Source organism: Notamacropus eugenii, chromosome 1 (assembly GCF_028372415.1).
Source record: "Notamacropus eugenii isolate mMacEug1 chromosome 1, mMacEug1.pri_v2, whole genome shotgun sequence".
Lineage (NCBI taxonomy): Eukaryota > Metazoa > Chordata > Mammalia > Diprotodontia > Macropodidae > Notamacropus > Notamacropus eugenii.
The window spans coordinates 490,784,837-490,809,599 of NC_092872.1; the positions used below are offsets into that span (position 1 = coordinate 490,784,837).

The 24,763-nt window shown below is 39.0% G+C and overlaps 1 long non-coding RNA gene across 1 annotated transcript; it reads left to right on the top strand.

Annotated features, from left to right (window-relative positions):
- The first annotated feature begins 6,973 nt into the window (after window positions 1-6,973).
- Window positions 6,974-23,915, top strand: LOC140519685 (uncharacterized). The gene is made up of 3 exons (XR_011972266.1): window positions 6,974-7,160; window positions 22,186-22,285; window positions 23,074-23,915. It is a non-coding gene; the product is annotated as an uncharacterized lncRNA (long non-coding RNA).
- The last annotated feature ends 848 nt before the right edge of the window (window positions 23,916-24,763 follow it).

The following is a 24,763-nucleotide window of genomic DNA, read 5'->3' on the forward strand; positions in this document are numbered from 1 at the left end:
CTTTAACGTTATGTCAGGGTTTGGAGTTTGAGACTCAGTCTCTATCTAAGGTTTGGCCGGTCCAATCTGGGACTGGGATCACAGTTCATTCTGTTACTGAGGCAGTGAGGTGGCACAGTGCATAGAGTGTTAGAGTCAGGAAGTCCAGAGTTCAAATTCAGGCTCAAACACTATGCTAACTGCTAGGAATATAATAGCTCTAACATTCTGGGAGTCTGATTGGGATCAGTTAAATGCATGTACAATATAAGCAAAAAAGATGATAATATTGTATCTGAGGAGGACAAAGGACATGGGTCCTGAGGATGGTGAAGATGGAGTGTTAAGCTAAACCAATGTCTTCCCAAGGGCTTCTACCATTTACATAAGCAGATTTTTCATTGTTTATTTCTTATTAATTCATATATTATTCATTATCACATCCATTCCTCTGAATTAGTTCTCATTTTTTCCCCCTTAAGCCTAATGAATGCAACCAGATTGGCTCCAAAGACCTAAGTCAATTGCTTAGTTCTTCAAGACTTGATATCTCTGAGATATCTTCTGTGTCTAACCTGGTCCCTCAGGCTGATCATCAACCTAACATATTTACCTATATGCTAAGTACTGGTTTATTACACAGTTGCTAATGTCCTTTCCTTTTCTCCTATTTAAAGCCTTTTTCTAATCTGAAACTTTATGCAGTGGTTCTTGCTTTTTATTTTTTGTCACGGACCCTTTTAGCAGCCTAGTGAAAATTATGGACCTCTACATAGAATTATATTTTTAAATGCACAAAATAAAATATATAAGATTACAAAGGAAATCTTTAACAATATGATCATCAAAATATTTTTTAAAAACAAATTCATGAACTCTATGTTAATAACCCCTACTAGGATCACAGAATTAAGAGCTGGAAGGGACCTTAGAGATAATTCAGATTCCATCTGCCTCATTTTACAGATAAAGAAACTGAAACCTAGAGAGAAGTGTCTTGTCACATAAAAGGGGTCATAGATTTAGAGCTGGAAGTCATTGAGTTCAACCTTCTCATTTAACAGATGAGGAAACTAAGACACAGAGAGGTTATATGACTTGCCCAAGGTCATACAGGTCATAAGTAACAGAGCAATAATTCAAACCTAGGCTCTAATATTGCATTTAATTCTAAATACAATACTCTTTTCACTATACTCCCTGGATTATTAATTCTCTTCAATTTCCTTTGGTTCTCCCCACAGTGCTTAGAGCTCTGGACCCAGTAGGTACTGTGATGTCAATTCACCAACTGTCCTTCCAAATGACATACCTTTTCCAAGATAGCTTTCAATAACCCTGGTTCCTGAGAGAGAGCATCTAGGTGTATCCTGTGCTCAGGCTGTCATGCAATGACCATAATGATAGCAAGCATTTATACAGCATTTACTACATGCTAGGCCCTGTGCTAAGCACTTTACAAATATTATCTCATTTGATCCTCACAACAATTCTGGAATGTAGGTGTTCTTATTATCCCCATTTTACAAAAAAAAGAATTAAAGCAACCAAAAGTTAAATGACTTGCCCAAAGTCAAACAGCTAGTAAGTGTCTTAAGGCAGGATTTGAACTCAGATTTTCCTCATTCCAGGCCCAATATCCATCCACTGAACACAGCCAGTCTTCATGCTAACTTTTAAAATGGAGCCAGTGTGAAGTTGAGTGGTGCAGCAGTATCCTTCTTGTGGTTTCTAGACAATGTTCCCTTCTCCACTCAGCTAAAACCTACTCGTCTTTTTTTGCCCTTCCCAAAGGTGTTTGAGTATCTCACTTAAATTAGAATTCTAGAGTCTGGGTTGGAAGAGATCGTAGAGGACATTTGGTCCAATTCTGACAGACAGAGCTTGCAGATAGGCCCATCTTGGACAGATATGCCCATCTTGGAAAACTTGCAGTGATCATTAATTTCAAATTTCTTCATTTTACAAGTGATGAAACTGAGGCCCAGAGAGGGTAGCAAACTAGCCCAAATCTATGTTGCTGTTAAATGCTCCTCTTCCATATCTTCCAACGCAACAGGCAGTCACAGATTTGTAGTCAAGTCCACATATTCTTGGGAAGGGGTCCCTTGTGGGCTTTTTGGGCTTGGAAGTAGATCCATTAAATATTTACTTTGCTTATGACTGTCTCCATCACTTACTCAGGGTCCCAGTGCCTAGAGTTAAGCCTTTAAAGCCCAGTTCATAGACAAATTGACTCATTGTTTAATGAAACCATATTTTTTTCTCCCCATAAATAGATTCACAATTTCAAAAGCATTTTTAAACTGTTATAAAATACTTTCTCATCTATTCATTCCTAATATTGTCATAGAAGCTGTATATAGTGAGGAGGGCAAGTATAGTATTTATACCCATTTCACAGATGAGAAAATTTCAACAGAACTGACTTACTCAAAATCACACCCTGTGTTAGTGGCAGAATCAGGCTTAGATTACAGGCTTCCTGACTCTCAGTCTAGGGATTTCTCCACTAGAATTGACCTTGAAGGACCACTTGCTTTCTTTGGTTTCAATTGGGCCCATACCAGGCATGACAGAGAAATGGAAGAAAGAGGGTGAAAATGATTTGTATGTGTTTGTTAGTATTCGGCCTACAATGAAGTGGAACTTAAAAAACAAAACCTTGTTTCTGCTCCTGACTACCCCCTTAAAAGCCTGTGCTTAGAAATTCCATGCATTTTAAAATAAAGACATCATAGAATGAGAATATTCCCCCCACAGCATCCCCCCCCCCCCACCGACAGTCTAATGCCATCCCCGCTCTGGAATGGCTCTGCTAGAGGATGGGGGCTTGGCTGATGGGGCAGTTAAAGAGGAGTTTAGCGTCCTTTTTATGAAGGCTGGAAATCGAGGTAGAAGGGCCATCCATAAACAACCCCATTACAGCCATCAGAAGACAGCCAGAGAATTTCATGGAAATATCCGTAAGGGGCTGTGGATATTTATAGCTGCTGGCAGGATGTTTAGAAGCACGATGGGAGGCCTTCATCTCAATACAGAATGTTAAATATGGGGAGGAAAATGTATTTGCTTTGTGACAGAAGGACTTCTGCCTAACTGGGAGTCAGCCCATCAGTGAGCACCATCTATTGAATCCCTGAGCTGGTCTCAGCACAAGCAGAGTAGGCCCAAGGGACATGATACAGGAGTGCCTTAGAGAGCAACTTTGTCATTTTGCAGCTAGGGAAACCAAGGCCCAGGGTGGGTTAAAGAATTTGGATGTCTTTTTGTCTTGCTCTAAATCATGTATCATCTTTTGAAATGAGAGTGATTTGTAATTTTTAGCGTCTGGCTATTTATTTATTTATTTTTGCTTTTCTCCCATATTTATTACTAGATAGGTCCAAGTCAAAAGTCTTATTTATTTATTTTTTTGGCAGGGGGAGGCAATCAAGGTTAAGTGACTTGCTCAGCTCGCACAACTTGTAAATGTCTGAGGTAAAATTTGTACTCAGGTCCTTCTGACCCCAGGACCAGTGTTCTATCCACTGTGCTATGTAGTTGCCCCTGAATGCCTATTTTTTGTAAAGATTTCTATATTTATTAAGAAAAAATGAATGGAAAGGTACCCAGTAATCCTTTGAATCAATTAATCATGCCTATGAGAAGGCTGTGAGGCAGCATGGGATAGTGTTGGGAGACCTGGCAATAGAGTCAGGAGGACCTGGGTTCTGCTTCTAATACAATCATTTAACCTTCCAGTGTCCCAGGCAGCAAAGACATTAAATTACAGATGACTTGCCAACCTGCGTTGGTGAATAGAATTTCCATACTGGGAATTTCTTACATCATTGAAATCACATGTCATTGGTTCGCACATGCAAATAAAAAGACCTTAGAGGTCATCTAGTCCTGCTTTCTCATTTTACAGAGGAGAGAAGTTGTGATTTTTTGGAACCCAAGAGTAAGGCTTACATTTATCTTTCTTCAATCCCATATTTTTGGATTTGGCCCAACATTCTTGCCTGGCTGGAACAACAACAACAAACAAACAACAAAAGACAAAAAATATAAGAATAACAGCCCTTTGTGCCATGGGGCTTCCCGAGACACTACCATCCAACTGGAGTTACTTTATCCAAGTTGCAGACAGAGCATGTGAAGAAAATAGAACAGAAGAATGGTAGAGTTGGAAGTCATCTAAAAGTCATCTTGCCAACCCCTCCACATTTTACAAATGGGGAAAATGAGGTCAAGACAGGAAAAGTTACTAAAGACTACACATTGAGTCAGTGACAGAACAGCAAGCCTGCAGTATGTTTGCACGGCAAAATCAATCCTGTTTGGTAAAGTATAGAAAAGCAAGCACTAATTCAGTCAAGAGACCTGAATTCAAGTCCCATCTTTTGCCAAAGTAGCTACGTGACCACCTTCATTTCTCTGAGGACAATTTTTTTTTCATCTGTAAACTGAAAGGCTTGAACTTTTCCATCTCTGATAATTCTATCGTGATGTGAATCTATTATGAAGCTAAGTGGTGTCTTTCCTGGCATGGCTATATGAATTACCAGATGTTTCAATGGAAAACCATCCTGAGGGATGCTGAAGAAGCCCCCACTCTAAAATATAATCTCACATACATCAAGCATAAGATTTTTGTTTTTCTGTCATTAGAATTTTATTCCTTTGGGAAAAGTATTGCTCTCTGTGAGGCTCCTCTTTTAAAACACACATGTTCCTGAGGGCAAGTGTACCAAGACACTAACATGTTAGTGATAACCAATTTGTTTAACACTGGGGATGGTGGAAGGGATCCTATGAATTGTAGCTCAGTGATGTGGACAGGTGTAAAGAGGAGAGGAAAAATATTTGATGCGATGATCTTGGTACCTGTTTTGGTATGCTGCAGGGCAAGTCCTTGTTTTTAATTTTGAAGGATTCTGAATTACAGGGCAATTTCCTATAGACAGCATGTGACTTTGTGTACTAACAGGAAAAATACTCTAAAAGGCTTATAGATGGAAACTGATGAGGCTTCTCAGACACTAACTGGTGCTTACCAGTCATTTTAGCTTAATTGAATCAGAAACATATAGATCAGATTGCATTGCAAATGCATCAAGTTTTTCAAATTAAGGGAAGAATAGCTCTAGGACAGCGCACAAGGTGTGAGGGGTCTCATTCAGCCCATTTAGCTGAGAGTATAGCAATGCAGGTTTCATGCCCCTCAGTCAGCTCCATCTGGGCCACCTACCCATCCCAACCTTCCACATATCTCTATCCCCAACCCCCAGGAGAACTCGAATGATAGCAATAGCTCACATTTATTTTGTGTTTTAACATTAACAAAACACTTTTAAATGTAGTAAATAGTATTACCTCCACTTTACCAATGAGGAAACTGAGGAATCCAAAACGAATTGGGTTGGGGGAAGAGGAAGAGGCTATATATTGAGTTATTGATCTGAGTTCTAGATTCATTCTGAGACATGTGGTCCCTAAATTAATCACATTGATCACCTTCTACCTTTAAGGTGTGAGTGATCATTGTCTGCTCAGCAGAGATACCAGCTGAGAAAAACCTCTCAGGTTTCTCTCCCACCCCTACCCTAGTGTGAGCAGTTAGCTTCATAAGACTGTCTCTAGCAGGGCGGCTTTTGACAGAGACAAAACAAGACGTCAATAAATGCAGAAAGATGCAGAGGACCTTGAGTATCTCAATCCATGACAAAAGGGGAAGAGAGTAAGGGAGGGAACAGGGAAGATATAGTTCAAATATGAAATCAGAGTTAGTGAGGTTAATTTGGTGGGAGGGGAGTTTTGAGACACATTTTGTTGTGGTAGAAAGATTACTGAACTAGGAACCAAGAGGTTTATATTCTCCTAGTTCTAACTCTATTACCAAACATGCTATGTGAACTTGGCTGAGTTATTTTTCTTTCTGGGCCTCAGTTTACTCATCTGTAAAATGAAACTATATGTAGATGAGCTCAAAGGCCCAGTTCAGTTCTGAAACTCATTTTTCTAAGAAATTTCTAATGACTATTACTGTGCTCTTTGCTACGTCACTAAGATGATCCCCTGACTTAATACATCAACTTTAAAAATATAGCTAGGTGAGACAGCGAGGTGGCACAGTGGCTAGAGCCTTGCACCTGGAGTCAAGAAGGCCTGAGTTCAAATACAGCTTCAGACACTTACTTGAGTGACCTTAGGTAAGTCACTTAATCTCTATTTGCCTCAGTTTTCTCAACTGTAAAATGGGGATGATAATAGCAACTATTTCCTAGAATTGTTGTGAGAATCAAATGAAGCAGTATTTGTAAAGTATTTAGTAGCCAGCACATAGTAAGCAACATATAAATGCTAATTGTCATTGTCATTATTATTACGTATATGCCTCTGGAAGGGTATAATCGTATTAAATGACTATGTATTATGGTCATTCTCTCCAGAGTGTGCATGACTGCCAGATCACTTCCCTATCTGATAGTAATCTGAGATCAGTGTGCAGTGGAAATGGGAGTTTCATAGGAATGGAGAAGGAGGGTAGGATCCTTAAAAATTATTTACTTAATCCAGTAAACCTTGTCTTTCTAAATTATACGAAAGGAAATCCATTATAATCACAAACTCAAAATTTGTAGCATTTGGATAACTCAGATTTTTTCCTGCCTATACTTAATAAGGAAGTTGACAATAGCCAAAAAAATCCTCAAAGTGATGACATATGTGCACTTTTTTATGCTGCCCCTCAAAAAGTACTTATGGTGATTTCTTAATTACAGAGACAGGGATTGAGCTGGTGATGGTAGTCCAAGAGTACTGAATGAAATACAGTCTTCCAGCTTCCCTATGTCTATTGCCATGAGAGCCTGGCTAGCTGGCATTCTCCAGCGTTCTTCTGTGTCATCATGTCATTTCTGTGATCTCACTAATTCATCACAAAGGCAACTGAACTCTCTGATGTTCCCTCCCCCCCAGGTAATTCTGTCTCTGTTCCTCAGTGACTTCTAAATTAAATTGTCAAAACATGTTACAGAGAGAAATATCTCCAGAGAGGGAAACACTTCATCCTTTCATCCCAACTTGGCAGCAAGGCCAGTTTGATCTGAGAAAATACTTGCCCAGTCTATTATGTGGCTCCTCTCCTTTCGTATGCCTACTTTTCATGACCTTTCACAATGAAATCCTCCCTGGTGAGTGCTGAGGACTAATAAATGTTTTCAGGGTGATTGGGAGGATCTGGGGTTCTGGCTATTTGGGACCTGACAGAGTATTCAAAAGTTGAGAACAAATGTTTTACTCTAGAGTTATTGCCAAGCTACTTTCAATTAATGTTCAGTTTGGTAAAAGTCATTATTATCTGGGCCTCAGTTTCTCTCTTTGTAAAATGAATGTGTTGGACTAAACTGTCCCTAAAATCCTTTCCTGTTTTGCCATTGTGTGACTCTATGAATAGCTCAAAAGCATAATGGTAATGCAGCTTTACAGCTTTAAAATGCTATGAAAATATATAATAGTCATTTCTTTGTAGTACTGAGTATTTCTAGAATCACCACATTTTAACCTATCAGAACTTGTACTGTTTTGTTATTAAAAACACCAAGAAAGGCATTAATGTCCATCATGAAATATTCAACAAGGAAATTGCATAAATGCCTTAGGTTCCCAGAAATGGTGCCAAACATTCCCTGCATTAAGAGCTTCCAAATACAGGCTATTTTATAAATCTTCAGAGGCTATTATCATGTGACTGGACAACTCAATACCATTTCAGCATTTATATCATTGCTTATGGGAGAGGGAGAGGACAATAAACATGGGAAAGGGGACAGAAGCAAAAAGGGTCCCAGAAAATTGAGATTTTGTTATTTTCTTTCCATATTTCTGTAACAATAATCATATTAGGATTGGAACATTTAGTATTTCACACAGGCAACACCTGTGTGTTGAACTATTTTACATATTCTCAGCAGACTGTGAGTTCTGAGCATTGTCCCAAATAGTTGGGAGAAATTGTCTGAACCATTCACATTCTGTCACCTTATCCACCCTTTTGTCCAGTGGCCCCTAAGCAGCCTGGAATTATATTTCCAGGGATCCTAGTGACCAGGGATAGGGATCAAATCCTATGGCCAAGGTTAAAGCTCAGACTGTGACCAGGGATAAAAGTTCCAGTTTGTGACAAGGTTAGGGACTCAATCTGTATACAGACCTTCTGTAGTTTAGTCTATTGTCTAGAACTAAGCTTAAGTCTGTGGTTAGTGTTAAGAATTTACTAAGGTAGAGCTCTGTCTATGACCAAATTGGGGAATCAGTCAATCTATGGTCACGGTAAAGGGTTAATTTGTGGCCATAATTAGGAGAAAATTTGTTGCCAGAACTAGAACTTAGTCTCTGACAGGATTTAGGGTTTAGTCTTTGGCCAGGGTAAGGACTACTGTGGTCTTCTTGGAGCTTCTCATTTCCCGTTATGTAAGCAGTTACCAATTCTTCCTTTATATTAAGCTATAGTTAGAAGGTTAGAAGTAAAAGAAGTGAGGGAAGGTAGATTAAGAATAAATCCTTTTTACTTTGCTTGCAGAGTTCTTCTGAAGTTTCCATGGACCACTCACCTTAGAGAGCTATAACACTGAATTTTAAGTTTGACTCAATTACCTCTTGTCTTTAGTTTATGCACAGGTTACTCTCTTTTATTTTCTTCCAGGAGAGAGGGACTGTGTGACCTTGATCAAGTAGTTCTTCTTCCCTCTCAGCCCCATTTTCCTGTCAAGAAGATTTTAAGATCTCTTGAACTTCAAGATTCTATTCTATACAGTTCTTAATTTTTAGTAGTAGAAAAAAGAGCCCTGCTCAAAGTAAAGATGTTTCAGCACCTTGGAGAAGGACATGAAAGAAGGCCATGATGTAAGAAGGCTGCATCACTTCAACAAACGTTTATTAGGGTCCTACTGTGGACAGAGAAATGTATCAGGTAATGAGGAAGAAAACAGGCGAGACACAGTTCTTGCCAACATAGGGTTTGTAGTCTACTAGGGAGATAAGACATCAAAAAGAAATGATACATGATATTACATGATATACTTGTACTTTGTACTGATTTGCCAAACAGTGCTATGTTAGGTAAGGTGGGGGGATCATTACTAATTGGGGTATCAGGGAAGGATTCGTGGATGAACTAGTTTTGATTAGTCTTTAAAGAATTGGGTAGGAATTCAGCAGGTAAAGTAGGGAGAAGAAAGACATTCTAGGTATAAGGAACAGTTTGACAAGAAGTCTTGAGACAAGAGAGTAGAATACATGTAGATGGGACAGCAAGTAGTTCTGTTTGGCTTAAGCATGGAGTGAATGAAAGAGATTTATGAACCATGAGGCTGAATACAGTAGGTTGATGCCACATTGTAGAGGACCTTGGATACAAAGTAAATAAGTTTGAACTTTACTTGGTGGATGATATAGAGCCACCAAAGATTTTTGAATAGAGAAGTTTGACTTAAACCAAAATCTCCTTCAGGAAATTAAACCCAGGTGAATTTGGTAGGGAAAAGTGGAAGATGCTAGAGTGTAAGTCCCAAGCCCATCTGTTCTATCCTTAGAGCTGTTTTATTGTTTGCCCAATAGGGTTAATGAGACGACTAAGGATTGAGTATGCTCCAGAGCTGAGGTGTTAGCTAGAATTAGGTATAGTTAAAGAAGGAAAATATCAGTCCATCACACTGTTCTCACCAGGGCTTGAACATCTGGAACAACTGTTAATAGTTTGTTAGAAAGGTAAGAGTAATTTAGAAAAGCAGAGGACTAGACTGAGACTTTAGTCCCAGTTTTGCCACTAATCATATGTCATTTAAACAAATAAGTCCTTTCTCTGGGTCTTACTTTCCTCATATGAATAAAGAGTGGGTTGGAATAGGAAAGGATTAATTAATTAAAAAGCATTTATTAAGAACTTATATGTACCAAACACTGTATTAAGCATTGAGGATAAAAATACAAAAGCAAAGACAGAATGTGCCCTCAAGGAGCTTATATCCTAATAGGGAGAGACAATACACATAGAAGAGTGGTGGTCAGAGAGAAAAGATTTGGTCCAGAAAATTGCTGAAATGGTGAGTAAAGCCAAAGGAGAGTAGACTGACATGACACGTCCACTCTAGCAACAAAGGCAGGGTTAATTTGATCAAGGTTCCACAACTAGGATGAGAGGGTAAGAAATGTTTGAAAGGGTACAGGTAGTGAGGCAATTGGTAATTTTAGGGAAAATAGCTGGGGAGTAGGAAGTGAAGTGAAGCATGACTGGAGCCTTCCTGAAACAGTGGGAGAAGTAGTCACCAATCCATAGAGCAGTGGCCCAGGGCAGCAGTGCTGGAGATGAAAGGATTAAAACTTCTGAGGCATCATGGTTTCTGGTGTGAGTAGCAAGGCAAATTGGGTAGTTTGACATGGTGGTTCAGGAGTGAGATTAGTGCTGGATTCAGAGATACAAGAGTCATTTGTATAGAGATTATACTTGGCCCAATTGCAATCGATGAAATTGCCAAGGGAAAGGGAAGAGTCTTGGAAAACACCCCTGCTAAGAGGGGTGGGAAATGGATGATGGTCCAATAAAAGAGAGTGTTCAGGTGGATAGGAAGAGAACCAGAAGATACAGAGAGGTCAGGCAGCACAGTATAAGGAGTGAAAGGTCATTGTTTTAAGCAGTCGAGATCACTGCTAATCTGGAAAACAGTAGTTTCATTAAAGTGAGGAAGTCAGAAGTAAGATTGCAAGGGGTTGAGTGGTAAATGAGTAGTATGGGAGCAGAAATGGCAATGACTTTCTAGGAGTGAATGAAAGTGATGGAGTAGATAGACCTAGAACAATAATGAGGGAATGGCAGGTTTTCAAATATGGCTTTTATCTGATCGATTCAGAACTAAATCTGGTGATCAGGACTAAGCTTCAGGCAGTGTTCTGAGGGTGAGGGAATGGGGAGATGACTCCCAACTAACCCTGACCTCTATGCCTCTCTTATGGGCTACCTTCTGAAGCCCTATGTGCTGCCTGGCTTGAGAACCATTGTCACAGTGGACAGTTGAAACTGGAGTGGAAGACATCTGTGGAGAATTGGTCATGAAAACTGGCACACTCCACCAGTCATACATTGTAAACTCTTAATCATTTGTAAAGATGTAGTTAATAATATTTGCATCAACTACCTCAGAGGGTGGTAAGAAACAAAGTGCTTTGCAAAGTTTGCACTCTAAATGTGAATTTAATGTGCCAAGTCCAAACTCAGCTGGGACCCAGAGTAGAAAAGAGGTACAATGTAAGGGTTACTAGAGAAGCTCTGCTCAGTTTCATAACTAATAGTAATGTCCTCATAATATCTAGATGGACCTTATGCAATATGTGGTCTAACCCATTCCTTTGAGAGCTGAGGAACTTGAGAGGGTGGTGACATGATTTCTCTAATATTACCAGCTAATTGAGGAATAGAACTTAGACTTGGGACACACATCGACTTCTAGTCCCAACTTTTAATGATCTTAAGTCCAAATTTATGTCCTTGTGAAATACTTATCAGAGGCAATCTTGTCCTTTGGCTGTTTTTGTGCCTGTCATCACCTTTCTAAATTAATTATAAGCAGGAAAAAGATTTTGCATATAATAGATGCTCAATAAACACTTGCTTGATGATCAAATACTGTGCAAACATAATTATTTCTTATAATGTCTGTAGAATTTGAAATAAAGGAAGGAAACAAGCATTTATTAAGCATGTGCTATGTGCCACGCCTTATGCTAAGCACTTCACAGATGTTACATCATTTGGTCCTCAAAACAATATTACGTAAATACTATTATTATCTCCATTTTGAAGTTGAAGACATAGACAAATAAGTGACTTGTCCAGGCAATGTCTGAGGCTGGACTTGAACTCAGGTTTTCCTGACTCCAGGCCCAGCACTCTATCTGCTGTGCCGCCCAGCTGCATCACAAAGACTCTCATCTCTTTTATCAAGAAGTTAAAGTTGGGGGAAAATTGAATGGTGCAGTGAATAGGTCACTGACCCTGGAATCAGGAGGACCTGAGTTCAAATCCAACCTCAGACACTTGACCTTGGGCAAGTCACTTATCCCTAATTGCCTGGCCTTTCCTCTCAAAAAAAAAAATTAAAGTTAATAGCAGTGATTAGTCATAACTGCCCATTGTGATAGAGTATAAAATGGAAATAGTGATTCTTTACTGTTTCTGTTATTCAAATCATGAAAAAATTCATTAAGTGGAGGTGGGGTTTCATTCTCCTTCAAGTTTGGAATTGATCAGAGGTTTCTTTGATCTAATTCTGTGTGGCTTTTTTTCACTTATTTCAATACGATTATGATTGTACTCATCACTAAGGCACTGGGGCCTAGAAATGCAAAATTGTATCTATGTCAATGAATAATGAAGCACTGTGGGATAGAGAAAAGAATGCAGAAGACCTGAGTTCAAATCTTACTTCTACCATAACTTTGAACAAGTCTTTTCACCTCTCCTGGGCAGTAATTTCCTCACTTATAAGAATGAGGAGTTTGGACTAGATGAATTAAAAGGTGCCTTCCAGCTTTTAAATCTATGCTCATATGTCCCTTTAGGGATAGGGATAGGCCCTGTGATTTTATTGGTATAGGAATCTTCCCATAAAGTATTGCATCTAGGCAGAGCCAAGATGGCAGAGTAGAAAGACATACATATCCAGGGTCTTCTCACACAGCCCATAAAATACCTGTAGAGAGGGATTCTCAACAAATTCTGGAGCAACAGAAGTGGAGAACAGCAGAGTGGAAGAGATTTCCAGCCCAGGGTGACCCGAAAGGCCCACGGGAAATGTCGGTTGCACCAGACATGGAGCAGAGCCCAGCCCAGCCTTGGTCACATGTGGCTCCCGAACAGCCCTTGGGGTCGGAATCTCCAGTCGTGGAATCCTCAGTCTCAGTAGCAGTGGTTCCCAGATTCCTCAACCCACAGGTGCCAAAGGTCAATGACGGGGTATTTTCAGCTGGCCAGGAAGGGAGAAGGGCCTTCCCATAGCTCCAGCAGCAGGCAGCAGCCACAGAGGCTGCACAGCAGCATATATGGACTGCTCCATTGTTGGAGCATAAAAACCCCTGGGAGCACTGAAGAGCTGAGTCTTACCTCAGCCCTGTGTGGAGGCCCTGGCCAAGCTGGTCTTTCTCTCACACTGAATGGTGGTCCTGCCCATCCAGCTTATCTGAAAATCAGCCCCCAGTGCTGACTTGGATGAACTGGAGGTCAGGAGGCTGTGGAGAGGTAACTGCTAAGATTCTGGGCACAAAAATCCCTTTCTGCGTCCAGACCAGTACATGCTTGATCATGCCACCTTGGAGGAACTGAGATCTCACAGATTCCCAGAGTATATCCTACTCTTGACAAAGGACCCAAAAGTCAAGTAACTGGTTGGGAAAATGCCCAAAAAGGGGGAAAAAAATAAGACTATAGAAGGTTACTTTCTTGGTGAACAGATATCTTCTCCCATCCTTTCAGATGAGGAAGAACAATGCTCACCATCAGGGAAAGACATAAAAATCAAGGCTTCTATATCCCAAACATCCAAAATAAATATTCAGTGGACTCAGGCCATGGAAGAGCTCAAAAAGAATTTTGAAAATCAAGTAAGAGAGGTGGAGGAAAAATTGGGAAGAGAAATGAGAGAGATGCAAGAAAAGCATGAAAAGCAGGTCAACACCTTGCTAAAGGAGACCCCAAAAAATGCTGAAGAAAGTAGCACCTTTAAAAATAGGCTAACTCAACTGGCAAAAGAGGTTCAAAAAGTCAATGAGGAGAAGAATGCTTTAAAAAGCAGAATTAGCCAAATGGAAAAGGAGGTTCAAAAGCTCACTGAAGAAAATAGTTCTTTAAAAATGAGAATGGAACAGATGGAGGCTAATGACTTTATGAGAAGCCAAGAAATCACAAAACAAAACCAAAAGAATGAAAAAATGGAAGATAATGTGAAATATCTCATTGGAAAAACAACTGGCCTGGAAAATAGATCCAGGACAGACAATTTAAAAATTATGGGACTACCTGAAAGCCATGATCAAAAAAAAAGCCTAGACATCATCTTTCATGAAATTATCAAGGAAAATTGCCCTAATATTCTAGAACCAGGGGGCAAAATAAATATTGAAAGAATCCACAAATCACTTCCTGAAAGAGATCCAAAAAGAGAAACTCCTAGGAACATTGTGGCCAAATTCCAGAGTTCCCAGGTCAAGGAGAAAATAGTGCAAGCAGCTAGAAAGTAACAATTCAAGTATTGTGGAAATACAATCAGGATAGCACAAGACCTAGCAGCTTCTACATTAAGGGATCAAAGGGTGTGGAATATGATATTCCAGAAGTCAAAGGAACTAGGACTAAAACAAAGAATGACCTGCCCAGCAAAACTGAGTATAATACTTCAGGGGAAAAAATGGTCTTTCAATGAAATTGAGGACTTTCAAACATTCTTGATGAAAAGACCGGAACTGAAAAGAAAATTTGACTTTCAACACAAGAATGAAGACAAGCATGAAAAGGTAAACAGCAAAGAGAACTCATAAGGGACTTAGTAAAGTTGAACTGTTTACATTCCTACATGGAAAGACAATATTTGTAACTCTTGAAACTTTTTTCAGTATCTGAGCAGTTGATGGGATTACACACACACACACACACACACACACACACACACACACACACACACACACATAGAGAGAGACAGAGAGCACAAGGTGAATTGAATAGCATGGGATCATATCTTAAAATAATGAAATTAAGCAGTGAAAGAGAAATATATTGGGAGGAGAAAGGGAGAAATGGAATGGGGCAAATTATCTCTCATAAAAGAGGCAAGTAAAAGACTTTTCAGTGGAGGGAAAAGTGGGGAGGTGAGAGAAAAAACATGAAGCTTACTCTCATCACATTTAACTAAAGGAAGGAACAAAATGCACAGTCATTTTGGTATGAAAACCTATCTTACAATACAGGATAGTGGGGGAGAAAAGGATAAGCAGGGTGGGGGGGGATAATGGAAGGGACAGCAATGGGAGGAGGGAGCAATTTTGGGGAGGGATAGGATCAAAAGAGAGAATAGAAGAAAGGGGGGGCAGGATAGGATGGAGGGAAATATAGTTAGTCTTACACAACATGACTATTATGGAAGTCATTTGCAAAACTACACAGATATGGCTTATGTTGAATTGCTTGCCTTCCTAAAGGGAACGGGTGGGGAGGGAGGGATGAAGAGAAGCTGGAACTCAAAGTTTTAGGAACAACTGTTGAGTATTGTTCTTGCAACTAGGAAATAAGAAATACAGGTAATGGGGTATAGAAATTTATCTTGCCCTTCAGGACAAAAGAGAAGATGGGGATAAGGGAAGGGAGGGACATTAGAAGGGAGGACAGATTGATGATAGAGGTAATTAGAATGCTTGGCATTTTCGGGTGGGGGAAGGGGAGAAATGGGGAGAAAATTTGGAACCCAAAATTTTGTGGAAATGAATGTTGAAAACTTCAATAAATAAATTAAAAAAAAAAAGAATTGCTTCTATCAGTTCAGGATGGAACATTCTCTGCAGGTCTTAGAGGATTGCCTATAATATTGGGAAGTTAAATGATTTACTCTGGGTAACTCAGTATGTGGTAGAGGCAAGACTGGAGCCCAAGTCTTCCTGACTCCAAGGCCAGCTCTCTATCCACAATTCCATGCTGCCAAATGTGCATTTTAAAGGAGTATTTACTTCAGTTCTTCAATAATCTATTCTTTCGCTATGGAGAGTAGTCAAATCAAGTCAACTAGCATTTATTAATTGCTTACAATGTTCCAGGCACTGTGCTAAGCCCTGGAAATGCAAATACAAACAGAAAGAAAAACAGTCCTTGTCCTCAAGAAGCTTACATTCTAATGGAAGAAGACAACACACAAAAGGAAGTTTGGAGGGAAGAGTAGATGTAGGGGAAAGGTACCATGCCTAGGTGGCATAAGGTGAAAGTCTGGGCTGCAACCTAGTGAGAAATGAAGAGATGGCTGGTCGGGGCAGTTGGTTGGAGGTTAATTAAATGGAGATTCAGGGAGCAGCTTTCCAGTTAGAGGAAGGGGCCACAGTGGTGGAAGATACTTTCAAGGTATTTATTTCAGAGTTAGACTGAGCTTCCATGATGAAGGAATTTCTGGGACATGGTAGAGAAAGCCCTGAGTGCAATGTGTAGAGGAATGTCAACTGATCAAAACCTCTATATACCTTATTAGATCATACTTGAGGGTTACTGTGGTCAAATAAAAGCATCTCTATAACCAACCTGTCAATGAGTCTCTCTCTCTGTACTTAGTAATACTGGTTTATGAACAACAGATGTACAGCCCATCACTGGACTACTGCAGTAAAGTACCAAGATCATAAAATATTAGATTTAGAGCTGACATTGACCCTAGAAGCCCTAGGGTTCAACCCCCTCATTTTGCAGATGAGGAAGCTTATTAGGAAATGACCTTTGGGAAAGCTTTGCCACCAGTGTATAAGCTTAATCAAGTACTACCAAACTGGAAATGCTTCAAGTATGGATCTGGTAATGATTAGAAGGAATATTTGATTAAAAATTCCAGACTCTTGGGTGGATAGGCTCGCTAGAATTTATTAAGTTTATCTTTTTGCCTCAAAGGAGGACTCAGTTTAAATTACCCCATTCAGAAAAACAGGGGCATCTTAACTTTAAAGATGTCTAGAGATGGAGACTTCACAGCCTCCTTTAATAGCATTCCCATTGCTACACAATCAACTACAATTCAAGGCAATATGGGATATGTAAGAGGGATAGAAAGCAAGGGGGAAATTTTGGTTTTCGGTTAAAACTAAAGGAAGTATAGTATTCAGGAAAGAACACTGCAGATTCATAGTGAATTTCTCTCCATCCCCTCTAGGTTCTTTTTCTTCTAGGTTGAGGGAAGAGAGGACCAATAGATTTTCAAACAAATTCCCCCTCTCATCAATATATTAATACCTTACTTGTAGGCTTCATCTTCACCAAACCCCAAACTATTCCTCTCCTCCAAAGATCCTGGCCTCCCAGGTCCTCAACATACTCAACTCCCATGACATCTTTTTTTTAAAAATCTATCTCACCTATGCATAGGGATGTTCATACACTCTGACTTCCCCATTGCCCACCCTCTCTTTAACTGAATTTTTCCCAGATATCAGAATTTCTAGTTATAGTTCTGAGATCTAAATGCATTTTTAGGTAGCAGAGAAAGCAGACTGAAGATGAATGAGAAAGAAGGAACGATCTATTGATGAACAAACTCCCATATGATTCAAGAAAATGAGGACCAGGGATACCACTAGAAGGGTTGACCTCAACAAGAAAGACCACTTCTTTATCACAGATTGGAGTAAAGGAGGACAGAGTGGATAAAGATGTAGGCAATACCAGAGTATCTCTTAGGGGAGATGAGTGAATTCACAATTCCCCACTTTCTCAGTAAAGATGAAAGTAATGTCATTTGCTGAGAGAAAACCACTGGGGGTGGTACAAGGAGTTTGAAGAGACAGGGAAAGGTTTAGAAGAGTTGTTGAGAGGATAGGAATTAGCAAATCTGTTAGGGATGAAGATAAGGGTCCAAGTAGTGAGAACTTAGTTAAAATGAGATAATACAAATTTTTAATGACTCCAAGTTTCTTCATCTGTGAAATGGAATAGTAGAACTTTCACTAACTCCCTCACAGAGTTGCTGTAACGATCATGTAAAATATAACCTGCATTTCCTCAGCAAAGGACTTACTTTTGTCAAACTCTATCCTCTACCCCTTTGCCACAGTGGGAAAGAGGTTTACTGCATATTCACAAGGAGAGAAGAAAAGTTTTTCCCATCAGAATGAGTCCATAATCAAGGCTTCTACCAGAGTTCGTCACCAGAAGGAGAAACAGACAAACTGAGCTATTAACATGCAGACAACCACGAATGAGAGCAAGAAAATTTGGCACCTGACATAAGGTGGACCAAGAGCTGCATCAGAGGCTGGGAGTGATCTAGACAGAATTGGTTTGCACACTGAGCATGCAGTCAGCTACATAGGGGAATCTCACTAAAGTCTTTAGCTCTAGGAGATCATTTCTGTATATAGTCTAGCCATGACAAGAGACCAAGTCTGTACCTTCCCTTTGGATCTTGAGTCTTAGAAAATCTCATAAGGTCATATTCATGGTCTAGATACTGTACTCAATTGATAATGTGGCTAATATTGTTTTTTGTTGCTTTATTAGTCATTTCTTGCCTTGATTAAATATTTTACTGTTTCAGGACTCTTTCTTGGGTGGGTCTGTTAACCTGCATGGGGAGCATTAAGTACCCAGGCCTGAACTAATATCAGAAGTTCCCAATTTTTAACTTCATGGGAGCAAACAAGTAAAGACTGGTAAAGTACCATAAAAATTCCCACAAATTGAACCCAAGTCCATCAGGGTTCAGTGATGATGGAACTTGTGGACTATGGAAATAGTATATGCAAAACTTTTGGTAAACCTTAGAGTACTGAGTACATTTTCACCAGCATTATTTATTATTATTGTTATTGAGAACCAGCTTCCGTTAGCGGATGGAGTACGCCTTGGAGTCAGGAAGATCGAAGTTCAAATCCTGTCTCGGGAATGTTAGCTGCATGACTGTGGCCAAGTGCCTGGCCTTCTTAGTGTCCTGTGTCACTCTGTGATTGTAAGATGCACAGCAGTTGCCAGATCTACATGAGCAAAAAAATAGACTTCAACAGGAGTTCCTTACACCAGTTAATTGACAAGTCTGCTTTGAAAAATATTTAAATATTATCATGTAAGATAGGGGTTCTTAGCCTCTTTTGTGTCATGGTCCCCTTTGGCAGTCTGATAAATCCTATGAACCTTCTCTCAGATTAAGATTTTTAAATGCATAAAATAAAAAATATATGCAGGATTACAAAGGAAACTGAATATGTTGAAATAAAGCTAAATATATTTTTTCCCCATACAAGTTCATAGATCTCCTAAAATCAGTTAAAGGACCCCTTGAGGTTTCTGGGCTCTAGGTTAAGAACCCTTGATTTAACTTCTTTTTCAGTTTTAATTAATGTTCTTTAATTCTATGGAAATGATAAGCAACAATGGAACACCTCATGGTAGAAATGATTTTATTCTCTTCTCTTGTTGGATTTCTTAATTTAGGATCAAGATCCCTTCATGGTAATGATGTTTAGATTAGGCTGCTCGTTGTTTATTCCTTGACCTTACCCCAAGGATGCTTTGATTTAGAGTGACCTAATAGAATAACCATTCCTATGACTCAGTTAATTTGGATCCACTACAAAGATGTGACAGAATTAGCATGCAGAATGGGACGTACATTTTTGCATACAGCCATTGAAGGAATTCATTTTGTGAATATTTCTTATAAGAAATTTGTTTTTCTTTTTTCCCCCCACTGAAGTGGGTTGTGGGAGAGTGAGAAAATGGATTTTTGTTCACTAAAATAAATAGAGAGGTGGGGAGGGATGTCACAGACGTGAAATGTGGCATACACTTTCAGATGAGGTCATTATATTAATTAGTTTTATTTAATTGTTTTGCTTTGTTTCAAGAGGCCTCTTACAAAGTGGGAGTAATCTGTAAATGTTTGAAATGTAAAAACAAATTACAACAATAAAACTTTAAAAAAAAGATTCATGGTGAAAACACATTCACTTCTAGGAACTAAAGCAAAAATACCTTTTACTCATCCATTCTGTTTAGAAAATATCTAATTGGGATTAAAACATCATTAGTTCAGATTTTACGAATTTGGAATTTCTAGCAATCAGCCAATATTTATCAAATACTTTCTTTGTGAAAGTAATTGTCAATCAAGCAATATTGATTGAATGTTTACCATGTATAACATTGATAATTTAAACTTTTTAATTTAATTTAGTTTAATAACTTTTTAATCTTTTAAAATATGTAATTATACTGAAAGAACTGCTATATAGATTATAAATTATTTTTATTTATTCATTTGAGCAGTTCCCTAATTCTTTGTCAATTGCAAAGGTTGTGAGTTTACATCTGATTTTCTTCTTAAAGGCACATTTAACAAATTGTTGTAGTTCTTTAGACACTTGGAATTGCCCATAACATCATTGAGTGAGAAATTTGGATGATATGAAGCTCCCAGTACCAAGATAGGACAGGCTGGATAGCTCCTTGTGCTGTCATCTAGCTCCAAGATGGAATGATTTTCATGATAACCACTCAGTAGATATAAAACCTTCAAGCTGGCAATTAGCTTTTACTACTTCTTTCAGACAAACATCTCACTCATTGCAACAGAAAAATGAATAACTGGTGTAGATCAGCAGTTTTATTTTTGTACAAGAATATAAATTGAATTTAAAAAATTCAACCAACATTTATTGCATGACCTCTTATGTGCAAGGCTCTATGTTAGGCAGTTAAGATAAAGAAATCAGAAAAGACAATTACCTGTCTTCAAGGAGTTTACAGTTTAGTGGAAGGGATATGGGAAAGAACATTAGATGTGGAAGGGACCTTATAGATCATCTAATCCAATGTGTACAAATAATAAAGAACAAGGTAGCATGTGATAATGGCAAAGGAGAAATCCAAAGTATTATAAGAAAATCCAACAAGAGACTGATCGTTTTCAGCTGGAGAGAGGTAAAAGTCCTGAATTTAGGGTCTAAGTTTGCATTCTGGCTGTGCAGAACTCTCTGGGTGACTTTCCACAAATCATTTATTTTCTCTGAGGCTTAGGGTTTTCCTCAGTAGGGGGTTGAACTAAATGTTCTTTCTTTGAGATCCCTCCACTTCTAAATTCAAGCACCTATGATCCCATGAGATTTAAAAATTTCATTTAGATTCAATATAGAAAGGTAAATACACTGTACTACCTTCTCCTACCCTGTCATTCTCAAAGTATCATTCATTCATTTATTCATTCAACATTGATTAAATTATGTGCCATTATATCATTCAGGGTTTGAATTATATTGTCCTTCCTTGGAGTCATCTTTCCAGAGATCATGAGTGTTCATTCTTATTCACATTCACATAATAGCTTTTATTAAGAGCAAGATGTAATTCAAAACCAGTTCTGTAACTGGAAGTTTTACGGGACCAAACACTATGGCAGTCCCTCTATCCTTTGTTACTAATGGCATTTTAAGTTGGGTACCCAAAATGTATTTGGGGAAAAAAATACTTGTTGCATTGAATTGAAAGATTCAGTTTGTTCCTCTTGGTTCTATAGGATAGAATTGGGGTCAGATGGGTAAACATTTTAGAAAGTCATGTTTCAGCTCAACATCAGGAAGTGATTTCTAATCATCACAGTTTTCTAGCAATGAAGCAGATTGATTCCTGAGGAAGTGAAGTGACTGTCAAGCCAGGGAAGAACAATTATCTCTCAGGGATATCATCATGGGGATTCCTGCACTAGGTGGGAGGTGAACTAGACCATCCCGTAGTTCTAGGATTCTGTATCATGATTTCGTGAGCTGCCAAATCATACCTGAACATGTTCAGAACAATTCAGTAAGCCCCTACTTTGTGTGTCTTCTCTTTTTTACATAAAGAAATCTTAGCTGTGTTTCAAAATCAGGTCAAGTCTTGCCTTCCTTGACTGCCCCAGTCCACATTGGCCTCTTCTTCCTCACCTCCCATAACATGTACTGTTTGTACCATTCCTTTGGCCCTGATCACTTGTACACTACCTGGTATTGCTTTTTTCCTCTTTTGAATATGCATATTTTGCATTCCCTTCTACATTGAAAGCACAGAATATGTCTTATTCTTTGTAATATGACAAGGTGAAATGAGTTTGAAAAGTGAACTAGAGTCACAATGTGAAGGGAATTAAATATCAAGCTAAGGATTTGGTATCCTATAAGTAATAAGAACTCACTGAAGTTAGTTGAGTAGAGGAATGATATAGACCTGTTCATTATGGAAATTAATTTGGCAACTGTATAAAGAATGAGTTAGAGAGGTGAAAGATGGTAGACAAGAAGACCAATTAGAAGATTATTACAATAGTCTGAGGGTTTGAATGTTATGAGCTGGTGTGTGTATGTGTTTGCGTTTGTGTTTGTATGTGTGTGTATGTGTGTGTGTGTGTGTGTGTGTGTGTATGTAAGAAGAAATAAAAAATGACACTGAAATTTCAAACCTAGGTAACTGAGAGGATGGTGTTGCACTCAACAATAAAAATGACATTTGGAGAAGGAGCAGATTTTGAGATGAAGATGACTCTTTTGGCATGTTTCATTTGAGGTACTGGCAGAACATCTAAGTGCAGATGTTCAGCAAAGCAGTTGGAGATGTGAGACTGGAGTATCCAAGGGACAAATGAGGGCCAGAGATACAGATATGGGAGTCCTCTGTATGAGATGATAATGAAAAGAATAGGAGTGATTGAGATCACTAAGGTAGATTAGTGTAGCAAGAAGATGGCAAAGGATGGAGCCTATGGGATGTTCCCACTTGGAGACAGGAAGAGGAAAATCAATCACTGAAAGAGTACTAAGATATATGGGAAGACAACTAGGGGATAGCAGCATTAATTAGAATTCAAGACTGAAGAGATTTAGAAGGATCATAGATTTAGAGCTGGAAGGCATCGTAGGAGCCATTGAATCCAAACCCCTCATTTTATAATTGGAGAAACTGAGACATAGTACAGTAAAGGACTTCCTAGGATCACACAGTATCTGAGGCAGGATTTGAACTCCAATTTTCTTGATGACTTCAAGTCCAGTACTCTATCAACAATGTCATCTATCTGCCTCAAGATGGGTGATAGTCAATAATGTCAAATACTTTAAACAGGTCAAGGTCAATGAGGACTGAGGAAAGGTCATCGGGTTTGGCTATTGAGAGGTTATGGTAACTTCAGAGAAATTTCAGAAATTATAGACAGAGGTAATAATGTAGGAGATGAGGAGAGAATGGGTGGTAACAGAGTAAAGGCAGAAAATGTTAGTAGTTAAAGGGAGGGCAGATATAGGATGTTTTGAAGGGGGTAAAAAGGCTAGTGAAAACTTTTTTGTTTGTTTATATAGGAAATACCTGAGCATTCTGTGGGCAAAGGGGAAGGAACCAGAAGAGATGGTGAGACTGAAGATAAAGGGAAGAGGATGGAGATGGAGACTGGTGGTGGGGAGGATTGTTGTTCAGCCTATGATGGGAGAGAGAAGTCTTTCTCCAAACTATCCCAGGTTCTTATCCCTGTCCTCAATTCTTGACTATGATAATAATGTTATATTTACGTAGTGCTTCAAAGTTTGCAATGTCCTTTCATTGCAACCTTTAAGGAAGGGAGTCCAAGTATTATTCTGAGGTATTTCTGTAATTTTGGTAGCACAACTGCTCCTTTCCTCCACTATTACCTATTGAAGCCCTTCTCTGAGAAGAGTTGCTGTGGCCAAAAAAATCTGTCTCGCAATGACCAGTTTGATGAAGAACCTCTCCAAGACAACACTATTACTAAAATCATAGCCACAGTATTTCCAGCTCACTTTTCATTCTGTTGCCTAATCCTTTGAGAACCCCATGTTCCCTCCATGCTATGGTGTGGCATTGGAACAGCGGTATGCTGGTAAATCTTTAACAATTGGCTTTCTGAAAAGGCAGGAGACATCTGAAGGTTTCATCTGCATTATTAACATTTTCTGCCAGCATGTTCTTGAGCTAGACAATTAACAAAAGAATAAATCAAACCTTGATTTGTAACATTTGCCTGTGTCTGAGTTGCAAACATTCACAATGGAAATTTCACAATCAGCTCTCCAGTCTGAACTGGCTTCAGAACATCTCTGCAGTGGCACAATACAAATAACATATGTATAGTGTCTAAAGACTTCTAAAGCACTTTTCATGCATGTTCTCATTGCTCTTCGCAATTGTCCTGGGAGGTTAGTACTATAGTTATTAGCTACATTTTAGAGATAAGGAAATGAGGCTCAGAGAAGGTATGTGACTTACCCTGGGTCACACTGGTGTGTCTGAAGTGAGACGTGAATACAAATCTTCCTGACTCTAAGAAGGGCATGACTATTCCCACTGTACCATACTGCATTCCATCCATGAAATGTAGCATTTTAATGCAAATATTATGCTCATTTTAAAGAAGAAGAAACTAAGCCACAGATATGCTAAGATTTGAGTCACAGGTAACTTCACTTCATGTGGCAAGAATTCATCCTGAACGTGAGGATGAGTTTGCCCTTATGCTCCATAGACCCTGAGTGTTTGACTACTTACACACCCTGTGTAATTGCTGTCCTGGCTCTTTCATTCACCAGGGCAGGAGCATTAGTATTCACTACAGCAAATTTAAAAAGCAAAATAATGTCTGTCCTCTGAAAAAGCAAATTCAGCCTAAGAATACTCATGAGTCACATGTGACTCCACGGAAAAATGGCAGAGGCACAATGATTATTAGTCCATTTAAATAAACAACAGGAAGAATTTAGGGAAATATGCTTGTCATTCTGGGAAAATGTATGAATTTTGTTAAAAGCACTGTGTAATTTCCCAAATGCACTCCAGCCCTTTCTCCTCCTCCTCCTATTCAATTCTGGACCCAGCTCATTATCCATCTGCAGAGCCAGTCCAAGATATCTATCCTGACAGACTAACTCAATGGGCTGTCTATCTAACAACATGTTGTCATCTAAGCAATACACATTCATCAGCCATTGAGTTTCTCCTGTATGGAGTACTAGACAAAACTCTTCTGAATGGTCATGT